The sequence below is a fragment of the Hemicordylus capensis genome, chromosome 5 (assembly GCF_027244095.1).
Source record: "Hemicordylus capensis ecotype Gifberg chromosome 5, rHemCap1.1.pri, whole genome shotgun sequence".
NCBI classification, from domain to species: domain Eukaryota; kingdom Metazoa; phylum Chordata; class Lepidosauria; order Squamata; family Cordylidae; genus Hemicordylus; species Hemicordylus capensis.
The window spans coordinates 118,067,321-118,082,342 of record NC_069661.1 but is presented as its reverse complement, the minus strand read 5'-3'; the positions used below and the strand labels follow the sequence as shown (position 1 = coordinate 118,082,342).

At 42.3% G+C, this 15,022-nt stretch overlaps 1 protein-coding gene and 1 long non-coding RNA gene across 5 annotated transcripts in view; both read right to left on the bottom strand.

Annotated features, from left to right (window-relative positions):
• LDB2 (LIM domain binding 2) overlaps positions 1-15,022 on the bottom strand; it is a 378,881-nt gene that overhangs the window by 187,829 nt on the left and 176,030 nt on the right. The gene's annotated exons all lie outside the window — the stretch shown is intronic.
• On the bottom strand, positions 3,589-13,604 carry LOC128328026 (uncharacterized). Its single transcript, XR_008308952.1, has 3 exons — positions 13,507-13,604; positions 13,099-13,197; positions 3,589-4,293 (listed from the first exon to the last, which is right to left on the bottom strand). It is a non-coding gene; the product is annotated as an uncharacterized LOC128328026 (long non-coding RNA).

Genomic DNA, 15,022 nt, shown 5'->3' with positions numbered 1-15,022 from the left:
GTTCGTGGAGCCCCCGCTGTCGCCTCTAATGTCTCTGCTGTGGCCACCTCCACCGTCCCCACTGCCTGATTTTAAAAGGTTAAAAACTACCTTTTTTCTCACCCCAGCACCTTTACTTGTAAAGGAGAATCCTCACTGGTTTCTCCTTTATAAGTATACCCCCGAAGCCAGCTTGTAAGCCAGTTCTTCAAACTGGGGGTTGATCTGGTTCAAACACAGACTCCCCCTTTGGGAGTGTTGCTAGAACTGTTGTTCTGTGGGCTCCCAGAAGTCTCTCTGCTTATGCCTGGGACCACAGGCTTTGTAGTTCCCACTCTTAACATGTTCAGGAGCCTCACAGGATCGTTGGCATATGAGGACAGATCACTTAGCAGGCAGTGGGACGACAGCCCCAGGCTCACAACTACCGAGCAAATTGAAAGGCGATTAGCCTTGTGCCTTTCCGTCTACTGGGAATGCCTAAGCAGACCCGTTAGCTTTCAAGTTAACTCCACTTTCAAGGTCCCTCTGTCCAAACACTAACTCTTTGCTCCCCACTCCTCTATGGTTGCTTCAGATGCGCTAATGCTAATCACCTCAGCAGGAAACCAGACAAAGTACTGTGAACACTACTTCCTTCCCCATCACAAAAGAGCTAATGGGCAATAGGAACTTAGGAGGTGCGCTCATTAAAAATACTAATTAGTTTACTGGATTACCTTCCAACCCAACATATACTGTCCTTGCACTTCCATTCAGTCTATTTCCATACAGGATGTTCTTGACCATTCATTCCATTGTGTTTTACTGAAGCACAGCAAAGACTTTTGAGATCCACCGGAATTTCCGTCCTCGGGAAGAAGGAACGGCTGGTATTTCGCCTCGGGGCTTTTGGGGGGCTATAACTGGCCCTGGTTTCATGAACCAGTGTGCTTAATTTGGTCTCTATACCTTGGAGTCAGCCACTGTATGGGTGATTGACCTGATACCAGCCATAACACCAGGCCGTGTCTTGCTCTTCATGCCATTCTCGCTCTCAGCCTCCAGATTGGCCTTCTTTGCTGGCCTGGTCTATCCAGCTCACCTTGCTGCTATAAGAAGGTGGCTACACAAAAACAGACACCTTTGGGATTCACCCCTGCTGCTTAACCCCCAAGCTGCCTTTGGTTCTCCGCTGCTATCTGGTTCCATCCCTGAGGAAAGAGGTCCTTGGGTTGCACCTGAGCCACAAGGATCCATTCACCACTAAACGTAAGGACAAGTTTGTATGAGTTACATTTACATTTTACATTTTATATCCCGCTCTTCCTCCAAGGAGCCCAGAGCGGTGTACTACATAATCTCTGCACCCCCCTGGGCTTCTCCTATCCCTGCGCTTTCTTAAATCCAAAAACCTGTTTCTTCGAAGCCTTCTTTTCTCTAGCCAGCCTGGAAGTCATTTAATTCAGACACCAAGCTAAATTGTCCCTTTGCAAGTCATTTGGTTAATCTCTGTAACGTATTTTTAGTAGTAATATTGCTTTAATCAACTCTCTTAGTCCACTGTACCTCTAAACCCTCAAAATAAAACCTTACTTTATTTTGAACTTCAACTTCTTTGTTAGTTCATTTCCCAGGGACCAGAACTTATTTATTCTGACGTCGGTCTGCTCCATTCTAGCGTGCTAATTCCCCAACACATGCCTGAATGCATTAAGGGGTGTTCGCCCATCACAGTGAAGCAGTTTCATTAACAGGGGGGCCAGCCCAGCTTGAAGTAAGCTAGCTTGCACATCCCTACAGCTAACCTGATGGCAACCCCTTCTGCTGGCCTTGAAAGCAATAGAGACATGAGCTGGACTGGTAATACAATTGGGGGGGGGGGGTTTAAGCATTCGCTCCATGCCATTTTCCTGATACAAACAATCACCTCCCCACAGCTACTATACTGATATTATTCAGGTCCCTGCATAGCTACAGCAGATTGGGAAATTTCATTGGGTACAAGGTGTACAGAGAAAATATTAAATCGCCATGAATTGACCCACCCCCACCACTGCAGTTGTTTTCATCTTTAACAAAAAACAAGAACAAAAAAGCCCCACATAGCCCCACATAACCACGTAGCTCCTACTGTCTCATCCAGTTTCTCTCTCTCTTAAATACCCAAGTTTAATTTTGGTTACAAAACCATGAGGATAACTTTAAAGACTTAAAATAGGTTAAGAATGTTTTAAAATATATATTTTCACAAGATGGAAAAGCTGCACAGTCCAAGTATTTCACCTTCACAATTTTTGCCATTTTTAATTAGTTGAAAACAGTTATTCTGAACCATTCCTTTTCTGAGAAATATTCAGCAAATGAAAAAATTGTGACTTACTGCACCTGTTTTTTAAGGGAAACAAGCACTTCACCACCATCCCAAATTCCAGCTGTTCAAAGAATTTAAAGTTATAGAATGGCTACATACGTTTCAATGACTGCTGATGTGTTCCGGTGGGGTGAGGCAAGATTAAACCCACAATTCCAAAATATATTATCCTCAGCAACTGAACTGGGCCTTCTGTTATTTTTATACGCTCACTTCAAATAAATGAATAACTGGGTAAAATAAAAGTGACATCGGCTTAATAGGATGCGATAACAGAGGTGAATTAGATTCAGTCTGCGGCAGCACTGTGAGAGGAAGACAAGAATCTTGGCAAGGTAATTCACACTTGTTAGGTTAATTTCCAGTAAGCTTCTGCCTACAGAACATCTTGCATGACATGGAGAAAAGGATGATGGTACACAAGTCCAATTAGCCTGAATGACAAGCCCATCCTCTATTTTCCTGGTCTGGAGTTGTGAGAGACAGGAAGGCATGTTTCTTTCAACAACAAAAGCGGGGTGGGTAGATCACAGGTCCTTTTCAAATGCCATTTGCAATTCACATCCAGCCAATTATCATGGTTTTGGGTTTGGTTTTAAGGATAACATTTTCTGTAGGAATGTTTTTGTGAAGCTACATAAATTGTTAAAAGTTTGAATTTTTTATCCCACTTCTGGCTGCACAAATGGCCCCTTATTTCTTGTACAATTATTTTAGGATTATTTTAATCTAGACCATGGGCATGCATCGGGTACCTCGGGAGCTACTGGTAGTTCCTAGGTATCTGGGCTCCTCTCTTTCTCTCTCCTTATAACCCGCACTGCAAATCTGATTGGTTGGCAAACACAGGAAGTGATTTTGTTGATCTCTCTTGGAGTAATCAGGGCTGCTTTTATCTTCTCTCCTGCTAACCTCTCTAGTTTCTTCTCCTACAAAGCAGCCTCTCTTGCTTCCCTCTTGTTCTGTAGCAACACCACTCAGAAATGTTGATGTTAAAATATCTTATTCTGTTTCTGTAAATTTTGTAGAAACTACAACTCACAGAAGTGATAAAGCTCTATTTGACTGGAGGAGGGTTTCGCAACCGGCGGTAAAATACACTGAGCCTCAAGGGGAAATGGTGTGTTTCCCAGACAATGGGAAACTCCTATATTGGACAGCAGTGAGACAGATAGATAGATAGATACAAACAAATAAATAAACATATTTTAATACCACCCAAAACCCCTCCCCACCCAGGTAGGGGATCAGGGACACATTCAGCCTTTTTTTTTTTTTTTTTTAAGGAAATGCATTTAACATCATGTGCACTGTGATTCTTGAGGTTTAACAATGCAAATTTCCCATGGATATATAACCATATGTTCCTTTTCTACCTTTGTTGACCAAGGAAGGGTACCATTCATATGGCACTCAAAGCAGTACACAAACAAATATAAAAGCATATGAAACAAATTGCAATAATGCTGCAGTAAACACATACACACCACCAACACCAACACCAGCAGCTGCGATAAAAGTCTGATAAAAAATTCATAATTTAAAATACAGTAATGCAGCCCTTTAAAAATCAGAGCCAATCAGCCTGCAGTGACAGCTTTCTGAATAAGCCAGGTATTTACTAGGGATGAGCAGATTCCCCCAATCCGACTTTATAGCTATTTTTTCCACAGTCCCACTATGCCTTGGGCTCTCCCAGCAAGAAAAGATAATTTTGGACTGTTGATAACAGAACTGGCATGCATACCCTCATACTCTGCTGGCTGCACATTTTCTCCGCTCTTTGAATACTTTAAAAAAGTGTTCCTTTCTGCTCAAACTAGTGCTGTGCTCCAGTACACAGTAAAAGTACTAGATTTTCCTCCTGCATTTATCCTTTTATTTTGCACCAGGAATCCAATATGCATCAGCTTCTTCATCATCAAGAAGTCCTCACCCTTTTCTGTAGTGCTGGTGCATTCCTGCAAAATGAATGAATGATTTTTTTCTTCTTACAGACAAATAGAAGTTCTTCATTCCCAATACTTACTCCTTGCTACAGTTATGTGTACTCTTTCAGCAATGAAACAAAAATAGTGCAATTGCATATTTGTTTTCTAGGGACTGCACCAGCGTTCTAGGAGGGAGATTTTTTTTTTTTTTTTAAAAATGTTATATATACAATTTAAAAGCTACCACTTCCACAGAAAATAAAAACCTCTTTTCTTTTTTTGACTTCTGGTTGAGTTCTCGAAGCTCCAGTACCGAACAAAACAAAACAAGGTGGGGGAGGAGGAAGAATCCTCTCTAAATTGTTTTCTTTCCTTTTCTTGACACCAGAGCTTAATTAGAAATAATTAATTATTTCTATTCATTCATCATTACTTGCTTGGCAAATTCAAATTCAGAAGCTGTAGATTTGGACATTATCAGTGCCACTCTAGTGATCCCAGCCTAACCTTTAGCCTAGAATAAGCCAGCATGCTCCTTAGGACGCTGCTATATTTAGGAACAAATCCTGAATATTCTTATATGACAAGCGCCAATATGGCAATATTTACCATGTCAGAGCAAATTCTTGTTTCCAGAGTGTTTTACTAAGTCTGTTTTGATCATATGAGGACATATTCAAACAGCATTTTCATCACATGAAATCAATGTGGTAAAATCACATCCACTAAATAGTAGCACAAGAATAAGACCTGATCCAATTGCAGCAGGGCCTAATGGCACAACAGGAAATGACTTGAATAGCAAGCCAGAGATTTCTGGTTTGAATCCCCACTGGTATGTTTCCTAGGCTATGGGAAACACCTATATGGAGCAGCAGTGATATAGGAAGATTCTGAAAGGCATTATCTCATACTGTGCGGGAGATGGCAATGGTAAACCCTTCCTGTATTATACCATAGACAACCACAGGGCTCTGTGATCGCCAGGAGTTGACACCGACTCAATGGCACACTTTACTTTTACCTACTGAACCACATATACTCTCTATGGAGTTAAATGAATAAGTTCCATTTTATGCCATATTATGAAATTTAGTTCCTTTAGTGCAACTTAGTGCAGAAAGTAAGATCTTTTACAGGTACTTTACTCTAAAATTAACCAAGTAAATCCATGAAACAATTCCAGCATTCATCAAACATACTTGTGCCAATACAGCTAAGAATACTAAATTAATTAATGATTTTTATTATTTGCACACCAGTCAAGACATTACCATAAATAATACTCATGAAGAAATTGATGAGCAATTATATATATCAAATTATCCTCCTTTAAAGCTGAAATGTTGCTTTACTTTACAAACATTGGCAAAACATCATACTAAAGTTGTGGTTGTATGAAACAGACTATGGAATGCTTATTTCTGACAAACCCTAGTCTTTGATTTTAAAAAAGAAGACACCTTTACTCAACAATTAACCTAAACATTCGTAGAACTGCTACTAGACTACCATCTTTGGACTGACTCTCTCTCTCTCTCCCCCCCCCCCCATCCTCTGTGCTACCTTTATCATCTAGGTTTTATTATTAAAAGCTGAGAAGGTCCATGTGCTGAAACAGAAACTGTCTAATACGATGTAGTCAGATATACTGACAAAAATCAAAAGCAACATACAAGGCTATTACCTTTGATTTTCAGTTCTGCAGCATATATAATTATTTTGTATTTTGCTGCAGAAAGTCTATGACTAATCACAGCACTGTTTGTTTGTTTGTTCATTTGTTTAATTTACATACCAACTACTTTGAAGGCTCTAAGCAGTTAACAAAAAACCACAATAAAAACAAAATAAAACCAACTATTAAAACAGCAATTAAAGCCTGGCTTTAAAAAAAATGTCTTATGGGCTCTTTTGAAGGCTGGTAAATATGCTAAACCTGTTAAAGAAATAAGCTTCTCCTATGTTCTGTGAACTCTTCAGAAAAATATTATGTAAGGTAGCAGAGTATATATTTTTGTACTTAATAGCAATGGACAAATAATATTATCGTCCTCCCTTCTCTTCAGCCTGGGGAAAGAAGGAGACAGATAGTAAGGTCATGCACACGACCGTCTTTGGGCAGGAGGGAAGGCAGGGTTTCACCTACTTCCCCCTTTCCCAGATAATCTATGGAGCTCTTCATGGGTATGCCGCTGTGAGCCCACAGGATCCACACTGATCCATCCACACAGCATGGATCCTGGAGGCCCGGAGACTCGCTCTCCTGGCCCCTGAGAATCCCACAATAAACCATGTGACGAGTGCACTGCATTGGGGGCTTCCCCTGGGAGTTGGGCACTCTAGGCGCTCAACTCTGTGTATGGTCAGGCTGCATGCAGCCCAAGCTTACACATGGCCCCAGCTAAAGGCCGGGGTCAAAAGGTAGGTTAGGCAAGGAGGCAGTGCTGGGATTGGCCCCAATCCCAGAACTGCACATGAGCAGCCTAATCCAGGTCTGGCCTATGTTGCTTGTGATAATAGCCTCATTATCTAGTTAAAACAAGTGAATCACATGTTGGATTTCAAAATAAGCTTCAGTTTGAAAACACTGAAGAGTACTAGAGCTTAGACCAGGGGTGTCAAACTGCAGCCCTCCTGCTATTGTGGACCCATAACTCACTCTGGTCAGCGACCATAAATAAACTGAACTGACCACAACTCCCATCATGCCAGTCACATTAGCCAGAGATGATAGGAGTTTTAGGCCAACAACAGCCAGGGGGTAGGGGCTGCAGTTTGACTTGGACCTTTCCCAGGGCTGACTAGGGAAATTTCCTAGCATGTCCTTGCCTAGCATTTATAAAGTGCTCATTGTAGGCCCTACCACAAAGCACAGAGGAACAGGCAACTTCAGGTGGCAGATTCAGGGGGCAGCATGGCTTTGAATGACTTTGCATACCCAGAGGCAGTCAATGGTTTGAAAAGACTGTAAAAGCTTCTAGTTGGTGGGACAATGGTGGGACTTTGCAGGGACTGCCTTACCCTAATGGAAGCCATTGGTTTATCTGCCTCAGTACTATCTACTCTAACTGGCAGTACCTCTCTTTTGTAGCCCTGCTACCTGTCAGAACTTGAGCTTGCAAGGATCTTGAACCAGTAACCTGAGGAATTTGGAATTTGGATCCTCAGGTAGTTTCAGTTGGTAACTTCTTGTAACCATTCTAATTCCTTGAGCAATAAATGTATGGAGGCATCTAGTTGTCTTATCTTGGTTGTAGTTGTCATCCTCTTTTTGAGGGAGCTAAGGCTAGAAGGGAAATGAGAACTGTTAATTTTAAAAGCCCATGATTAGCCCGATTCTCAAAAGCGCTCGATGTAACCACCATCAGCTTGTTAGATCGATGTAACCACCATCACCATCATCAGCAGGGTAAGATGAGAACTGATGTGTAAGCTAGAAGATGATGGTGAAGTAATAAAATTAAAAATACCCTTGCACAATAAATCTGTTGCCAATGATGGTGTAAGTCAGGCATCCCCAAACTGCGGCCCTCCAGATGTTGCTGAACTACAACTCCCAGCATCCCTAGACACAATTTTTTGTGGCTGGGTATGCTGGAAGTTGTAGTTCCGCAACATCTGGAGGGCCGCAGTTTGGGGATGCCTGGTGTAAGGGTAGAGTCCAATTTGTTTCATTTCTTTTATTGTACTACAAGAAGTTTATATATGGGAGATGGATTGATTGCATTACAGGCACTTTAATACAGTACCTGATGTAACTGGTAGTAAAATGAAGCAACAGCTATGCAAAAATAATTATATTAACAGAGATTGTGCTAATGCCATTATTTATGCCTTGTCACTGTCGCAGGAGCCTTGAGTTCAAGATTTCGATGACCTTGTAACAGTTCTAAAGCGAGCCACTTGCTTGAGAATCAGTCTTCAAAAGACTGCTTACATCTTTTTCTGTTTTTCTCTGTTTTCTGGCTTTTAGCCAGATGGGCATGCTTTGCTCAGCACCTTCTTGATAAAATATAGGTTGTTACAGTTTTGAAGCATACATTGTCTTGTATTAAAACAATGCCCTCTCCTTCACACTATAGCATGCTCTCCAGATCGCACTGCATAGAGAATGGTATTGTGCAGGCTTGAAATGGTAGATGAGAATGAGTGAGATGTGGAAGGCACACCAATGCATTGAGTCAAATTCAACTTTTCATGCAGTTTTTGAACAATAAATTCTAACTAGCTGAACCCACACAGAGCATCTGTGTGGCAGTACACTCCAGCCATCTTCTGCCCACCTCACCCGCCCCTGTCTGCCCCAGCCTCCTCTCCCTCCTGCCCCCTTTTGCCCCAGCCTCCTCTCCCCCTCGCCCCCTTTTGCCCCAGCCTCCTCTCCCCCCGCCCCCTTCTATCTCCTCTTCCTCCCTGTTGTCCTCCACCACTGATTTTCCTCCTGCTCCTTGATGGCGGGTGTCCGTTGTCTCGCCACCCTCTCTGTGATCCGCTTTCCTCCTTTCCCCTGACTCTGCTGTGCCAATTCCCCTTCAGTTTTCCTCCTTCCTCCAGTTTCCTCCTTTCTTCCTCCTTTCCCCTCAACTCTGCCATGCCGATTTCCGCCTCGCTCCCTCACTGCTGTTCCCTCCCAAGGCAATGGTTGGAACTCTCGCAGGACCTCATGAGAGTTACACCAGGCATCCAGATACATCCGGACGCAGTTCCCAACACGGTCAGCCATAAGATAATTAAATAAATAGATGTTACAAAAGAAAAATAATTAGAAGCCTGGGCAGTGGTATAGCTATAATTGAGCAGATGGGTTCAAAGAACCTGGGGGCCCCAGCTCCTGAGGCCTCCCCCCAGCTCCACCCCTCAGTATTTTCTTCATTATCTCTCTCACTCCGAGGGGCTGCCGGGAGAGGGTTGAACACGGGCCCCTTCTCCCCTAGCTTTGCCCCTGAGCCTGGGGTGGGGGAAAATTGTCTTCTGAATGGCTGTTTTAAATGAATTAATAACTGAACCTTAAAAAACATACACATACAGCAAGCAACACTACCTTTTCTCTTCATGCATATCCAAAGTACATATTGGTTTTCTATATTTCTCTCCCTTTATAATATAATGTCTGAGATTTGCTTATTTTTCATTGCTGAAGTTTGGAAAATGCTCCCTTCAGTATATCAAGAGAGAATAATCCTACCCAGAAGTTAATTGTAATGAAAGCTGAGTCTATAATGCTTGACAGATTTTTGCCTTATGTGTGCTGTAGCGTGCAAGCTCATGCGTGTACACGTGCAGACAGTATCAGTGAGAGGGTTGTGTAAAGAAGAGAGAGCATAATAATTATTACAAACCAAGAAAGGCTGAGCTGCTTTTCTGATAAGTGTTCATGGAAATTTCTCTTTGCAAAATAACTGAAAAACTGGAGTTTTATATAATGCTAAGCAACTGAAGGCATTTGCCCACAAAGAATACTCTGAAATGATGCATGACACCATGCATTTGAAGCTGTGCCATTGTCTGTTGAAGTTGAGTGTCGAAATGAAGTTGAAAAGTTGAGTCTATTCATTTTTGCTACTGAGGTATTAAAAAATAGTTTACAATTCTTAATGTGTTTTCATTAGTACATAATGAAAAAACATTTCATTATGTACTAATTATGTACTAGGTGTCATATTGCCATAAGTTGCCCCTTCTCAAAACACTTTACTCTCCTTTGCATCAATGGGAAGACTCCTCCAGAATCCTCTTGATGTTTTAAGCAAAACATTAAAAGCCAGCATTATGTAATGGAGGGAGCTGGATTTTGACTGGGGAAATAGATTCAGATCCCTGTGCAGCCTGGCTGGGTGACCTTGGGGCCAGTCACTATCTTTCAGCCTGAGAGGATAAAATGGGGGCGGCGGGAGGGAACACTCCACACACATTGCCCTGAGGTCTTGAAGGAACACTGGAATACAAAAGTAATACAGTATTTGCATGATCGTTTAAAGATCCTCTTAATAAAAAAGCTTTAGTGAAGTGAAAGATTTCGCTCTGGAATTGTGAACAAGGATGCTTACCTTTTATAGCTGAAGGATTTCCCCCCTTTCTCCTATACCCCCAGCCCTGCACTAATCAAATTTTTTTTTAAAAATCACAGTATGTTGCCTCAGTATTTGAGCAAGTAATGTGATATGGAGCAGGTTAGAAAAGTGGCAGGAAACCTGGGTTTGCCATGTCCACACAGCACAGATTTATGTCAATACTGCTTTACTAAGAACATAACAACAGCCCTGCTGGACCAGGCCCAAGGCCTACCTAGTCCAGAATCCTGTTTCACACAGTGGCCCACCAGATGCCTCTGGGGAGCCCACGAACAGGAGGTGAGGGCATGACTGTTCTCCTGCTGTTGCTCCCCTACAACTGGTATTTAGAGGCATCCTGCTGGAGATGGCCTATAGCCCTCCAACTAGTAGCCATTGATAGATCTGTCCTTCATGAATTTGTCTAAGCCCCTTTTAAAGCCATCCAATCTAGTGGCCATCACCACAACCGGTGGCATCTTTGTCTTATTCATATATTATATTCCTAGGGATACACTTGAATTAGTCCTCGCATTTGGGAGCTTTTTTAAGCATTAAAATGGCAGGTGTGGAAGGACCAATCAGCATTGGAAGTACAGCATGTGGGGAGGGGTATCTCTAACTCCTTCCATCAGCACTGTGCCCTGTCCCTCAGAATTGCTCTTTCACTCAGAAGCTACTATAAGCCCCACGAAGGAAGCTTCCATTAGCATCAAAGTTGGTTTTGTCTTTACAAGTGGACAATTAACCTAACTGGTCCTCCATTCAAACATTTGAGTGGAGGACCAGTTAGGTTAATTTGAATCAGACTTCAGAAGATGCTGATCAAATCATGGCCACTGTAGTGCAGATGCTCAAACAGAATACAATAAATGCTAAGGAGAAGAGGGAATGAGATTACACCAGCTCATCTCACTCCTTACCTCCATGTGCTCAAAGTCCTGTCTGCACAGGGACCAGTGTTCCCTCTAACAGAAAATCCCAGATGTTCTTGACTACAACTCCCAGCATCCTCAGCCAAAGCCCACTGCAGCTAGGGATTCTGGGAGCTGTAGTCAACAACATCTGGGATTTCTTCTTACAGGGAACACTGACATGAACTTACATACATATATCCCAATGGAGGATCTGATAGCACAATCAGTACTCTGCAAATATGGAGGATTCAGGTTGCAGTGTTTAGAATCTATGCAGTTTCCTAAAGGAGCCTAAAGCACATAGGCTCTTTTGCACAAATTCCAATAAATGCATGGAAGTTAGAAGTGGGGCCAGCAGGCACACTCCCATCCCCCACTCCAAGCATTAGTTTCCTGTTTGAACATCTGCACCAGACTCATGTATCTTTGCCATATCCCCACCAACAGCAGTTAAGAACAACAATGAACAATATCGCCAACTGCAACCTGTAAATGTGTGGTGTTCCCTTTAAACATTCTACAAAGCCACTGTGCTATTCTTCAGCAAACTCTCCCTTTACAACTTTGCTGTTCTGCAACGGCTATAAAAAAGATTTATAACATGTAGCTGATGTATCAAGTCCACTGCCTATTAAACAACTAGCATTGCCTACTATTTGCTTGCTGTCCTCTGATAACTCAATTCTAACCCTCCTATTATTCTTGTAATATATATTCATATTGTATAAACTCTCTGTGACAAAGACCACATTTTTGCTGATTACTGCAAACCAACTACAGGTCTCTGTTTCATTTGTCCCTTCACAATGTTACAGTAAAAATCAAACACAATGAACTCAACAAATAGCTGCCGTTCTTTAGGGAGTATTATCTTTTGATAAAGCAACAAATTTTACATGCAGAAGAAATCATACTTGTAAAAATAAGTGTGTGTGTGTGCGCACACACACACACACACACACACACACAGAGTATTTGAAGCAGATATCTATCAGAAAACCAGTATTCAAAATGTTTAAAAGTCATGTATACTGAAAATATTGATCTGTCAGTCAAATACCTTAGAAGTAAATAAATCAAACAAAAATGTATGGTGTACTACAGTTAAGCCCTCGGGCATATGGGTGCAGCTGCAAATATAATTTAACTTAAATAAATGAAGTTAAATAAACAGCTCTTGAGTGTTTTGACAGTCTAAAAAAATGAAACGAAACACACACATGTGCACCAGTGCTCATAGCTGTCAAATCTTTTGCAGCTCACATCCTGAGAGCTAAGGCGACTATACTTGGTGGAAGAGACTGGTGGGATAATAAAAAGCTGAGTAGTGCCAATGGGGAGCAGAGAATGCCCCATATCAAAGGGCCCATCCTGGCAGGACAGAAGAAGATCCTGAATGTTCCTAGTGCCTCATGGACAAGGCACCAGGCTTGTGTTTAAAGCAAATTACAGTCTCTCAAAACTAAGGAGAATAGCCTCCTCCCCTCTAGGGTTGTGCAAACCAGTTTGAATCTGAACCAGTCCGACATCGGTTCGGGCATCTTCGGCCTTTTCCGAGCCTATTCCCTGGCGTGGTGGCCATTTTGGAGGGCACCGCACCTGCGCAGTGGGACCCTGCGTGGCTGGGTCATGAACCAGGGAATAGGCCCAGAAAGGACTGAAGATGCCCGAACCGAGTGATTTTTAGGAAAAGGAAGGCCAGCGGGGGAGGGGGAACCTCCACTACCACACCACCACCTTGGAGAAGTCTCCTGGAGGGGGCAAGTTAAAAAAAAAGATTTTTTTTGATCCAAAAATTGTTCATCAACCACCCCACCCCCCAAACTGAACCAGGGGTGGGGGTTGAAGGGGGCCCAAACCAAACTGACCTGGTGTGGTTCGAACTCAGATCGAACCAGGTAGTTTTGTGCACAACACTACTCCCCTCAACCTAATTCTGGCTTCTCACCTCAGGATTTTACTGAAATCTGTAAAACACAATTAAACACAATTAAAACAGTATCTAATTAAAAGCCTGGATGAACAAATACATCTTGACCGCCCTCTTAAAAGTTGTAAAAGATGGGGAGGCTCATTTCAGCAGGAAGTGTATTCCAAAGCCTCGAGGCAGCAATGGAGAAGGCCCGTCTCTGAGCAGCCACCAGATGAGCCGGTGGAAACTGCAGACAAACCTCTCCAGATAATCTCAATGGGTGGTGCGGTTCATAGAGAAGAAGACGTTCTCTTAAATACCCAGGGCCCAAGCTGTTTAGGGCTTTATAAGTTATAAACAAAACCTTGTACTCTGCCTGGAAACTTTCCAGCAGCCAGAGTAGATGTTTTAAGATAGGAGTGATATGGTCTCTCCTAGATGACCCAGAGACCAATCTGGCCGCCGCATTCTGAACTAACTGCAGTTTCCAGACTACGTACAAAAGTAGCCCCAAATAGAGCGCATTGCAGTAGCCAAGTCTGGAGGTGACCAGCAGATGTACCACTGTTCCGAGGTCATTTACCTCTCTTATTTCGCTCCCTAGTGAAATAAGAGCCTCCCCATCTCTGACAATTTTTAAAAAGTAAAAACTTTTTACTTTACTGGGTGAAAAGACGCATCTTTTCACCCAGGTTTTTAACTGATACCGTTTTGATTGTTTTTAATGTTGTTTAAGAATACTGTTTAAAAAATGTTTTAATTGTGTTTTAAATTTCTTGTTTTTGTTTTTAACTAATGTTTTAATGTTGTTTTTATCTTGTTGTAAACCGCCCAGAGACGTACGTTTTGGGTGTTATAAAAATATGTAAAATAAATAAATACCTAAATAAAATTTGTGACAGATGTTTTTATCAGTGGGTTTGATACAACTCCTAGCTTTTTGTCTCTGTGACTGATCCAGGAGTTGGCTCCTTGACATATGTGTTGTTGTACTGTTACAATACTTCAGAGATGAAGTTGGCTATAATTGTGCTAATGATGCAGATGAAGAGCTTCTTTTAGGGCATGTGAGGAGAGAAATATGTTGGCAATGCATCATCATCCACCATTTAGTTTCTGAAAGGCTAACTTCTAAATAAGCAGCTTCTAAGAATATTACAATACTTTTTAAATGTTCTGGTAATCACATACAATTTGTATGTTTATTCTAGTCAAGTGGGGAAGCAAAACAGTTCATGTGGTCTGGGAGTGTGCACTTTCAACTCACAAATCCACCTTTATGTGCACAAGTCACTGGCCCAGTGGCTACCAGCAGAGCAGCCCATTCAAACTGGGAAGTGTCCACCTTGAGCTTAGTTGATGGTGGAAGGTGCTTTCAATACTAAGCAGGGACCAATGAAGTCAAGTCCATTTGCTTGGGGAGAGGGGAAGCCCAGTGGTAGTATGGCTGCTCCCTCCCTCCATCCCAGACTTACTGTCATGACCTTGCTCTTCAATCAAACATCTTTTTAGACTGCATCAGCGACAATTTTAGACTCATCTGTATTATTGGAGGGGCAGGGCTTGAGGAAGGTGTGTGTGTGTGTGTGTGTGTGTGTGAGAGAGAGAGAGAGAGAGAGGGGGGGGGGGAGGAGAGATCAGTTGGCACTATATACTCATTCCAGGTCAAAACTGGGGCATTTGGTCACATAGAAAATGTGGTATCAGAAACTGATGTGAGTGCAGGAGCAGCTAAGCAATCAGCATTCTCTTTCCTAATACCTTGGCAATATGCTTATATTCGGTTGGCTGGAAGGATCTAATAGTAGGCGTCAGAAAAATCAACCCTATGTATTTGTACTATGATTACTACAGGAGGCAACTGCTAAAACAGTAAGGGG